The sequence below is a fragment of the Anarrhichthys ocellatus genome, unplaced genomic scaffold (genome assembly GCF_004355925.1).
Source record: "Anarrhichthys ocellatus isolate YVR2014 unplaced genomic scaffold, GSC_Weel_1.0 scaffold122, whole genome shotgun sequence".
Lineage (NCBI taxonomy): Eukaryota > Metazoa > Chordata > Actinopteri > Perciformes > Anarhichadidae > Anarrhichthys > Anarrhichthys ocellatus.
The window spans coordinates 491,743-494,011 of NW_022280152.1; the positions used below are offsets into that span (position 1 = coordinate 491,743).

Below are 2,269 nucleotides of genomic sequence, written 5' to 3' on the forward strand. Positions count from 1 at the left end.
TAAATCAAGAGAGAAGTAGAGTCATTTTCTCATAGACTTCTATACAATCTGACGTTAAGGTAATTCAGTATTTGCTTCACTTCTCATGTTGCTGCCCGGTTGACATCAGCCACCGCGATCCATCCATGTTAATTCGTCACTGTGTGTGTGTGTCCAACATTTTTCACAGAGGTCATCTAATTTTTACAAAAATGAAAATGTTTGCTCACAGTGGCTTGAATAAATTAGCTCCACAAGACAGAATATTCTTTTCATTCTCTGTTTTATGATGAGGAAGAGGCAATAACTTCCCCGTTCTCTGTAGAGTCATCTGGTGCTGCGTGCTCCTCTGAACCTCCTCTCTCGGCTGTTGTACCGTAACAAGTAACTGGCAGCACCAACCCCCAGAACCACCTGCTGTGTTTGTGTACAAGTGTTTACCTTGTTAGGTTTCATTTGATATTCAGCAAAGACGAGCATTTGTGTCTCTCTGATTTCCCGCTGGTGATTTACACTTTGGCTTATAGCGCGAGAGCTGCAGAGAAGATGACATTTCGTCTGAAAAGCTGTCACCTTCGTCGTCAGTCCCGCTATTTTTCCCCTCTGGCTCATCCTCCTTTTCACTGCCAGTCCAACATCTTCTCCCTCCTCTAATCCCTCTTTCTCCCTCTCTCTCTCTCTCTCTCTGGATCACTCCTTTAATGTAAACCTCTGTCTCATCAGCTCCACCTGTTTGTTTTTATGCAGGGGACATGACTGTGAGTGTTGAGGTGAAGATAATAGGGAATTCAGAAACTCTTCCCTGCGAATGAAACCGCGCCGCCTCGGAGGAAACTGACGAAGGAACTTTTTTCTTTACAGCAGAGTTTATTATTATATATTATTATTTCCTTTTCCTGGAATCTCTTGTGCTGCAAATTCAGTTAATTTCCCAAAAAGACCAAATGATTGGCTCCATGAATATCTAAGCGAGTTGTGAATATCTTTTGAAGCCTTAAGTATCATAAGTTATGAAGTAATAACCTTTTCGTAGGCAGCAACTCTTTAGAATAGATTTAAACAAAACATAATAGAACGGTTGGTTGTTTCTACTTTCATTGTTAAACCTGATTTACTTTAAACTTTCTGTTAATAAATAATCATGTCATCCTCAGAAGTTACACCACCTCCTCCGTCTGTTATTTCCTTTGGAGGAAGTGAGAGATCTTTCTAAAAACAGTTGCCGACCAGCATTCGTTCCAAAGTATTCTTTATAAAATCAGAGTTCAATTCATTTGTGTATTATGTCATTTAGATAGAGAGCTAAGATCCCGTCTTGCGCAGCCTAAAGCAGTTTGAAGATGTCCACCAATGGGGTTTAGTGTGCTTAAAAATGTCCGTGAATAAATAATAAAAAAGGGTCAAGCGCCCGAGTTAACTCAGGCTTTAATGAGTCTGAGAGATGGAGGAATAAAGCTTGACATGGCCCTCTGGGTCTGGAATGGAAATAACCTATGTCTCTATTGGTTGTGTGTGTGTGTGTGTGTGTGTGTGTGTGGTATCCGGGGTTATTTGTGGTCCTTTCATTTGAGTCGGGCTGCTGTAGATGTTTGTTCTCGGTCCACAGGGAGGATTGAGGAGGATGAAGCGCATGTCAAAAGCTAGTGAGTGCAGCTTCCTCGGGGAGGAGAGGCGTTGTGTTCACCAGGTGTTTGATCAGCAGAATCTCATCTCGATAGTCAGACGGTTTCATCCAGCATTAGCTTTACCCTCCAGTAAATAATGGGCAGTAATTCGTAGATATCCCACAAAGTTATTTTGTATTCTTGAAACCAGGATGAAGGCCACACAGTGCGGGCGGTGGACGGGTCCAACAAACAGTGATATTTGCAGATACATAGATAGATATATTTGTCACGTAACTTGCATAATTAAGTAACGGTATTTTTGTAGCTATTTTGATCCAAACAACAATATTTTCCTAAACATAACTAAGTAGTTTCCTTTGAAGTTTATTTTGAAAAGACTGTATATGTAACTAGTGGAAAATGACATGTGTTGCTGGCTTTTGTAGGAATAAACACATAAAATGAGGAGTCATTTTTTTGTAAGATATTATACAAACTACTGTATGAGGATATTTTATTCTAATGCAAGTACTTAAGCTTCCTTTGGATCTCTCTCTCTTTCTTTCCATCTATCTTACTTCCTCTCATCTTCCACAAACCGCTTCCTCGCTTTTAATGAAACCAATCTTCTTCCTTGCCCCCCCCCCCCCCCCCCCCCCCCCCCCCCCCCCCCCCCCCCCCCC

The 2,269-nt window shown here is 41.5% G+C and overlaps 1 protein-coding gene across 2 annotated transcripts in view; it reads left to right on the plus strand.

Annotated features, from left to right (window-relative positions):
• The window catches only part of glra1 (glycine receptor, alpha 1), a 105,608-nt gene that overhangs the window by 77,218 nt on the left and 26,121 nt on the right, over nucleotides 1–2,269 (plus strand). The gene's annotated exons all lie outside the window — the stretch shown is intronic.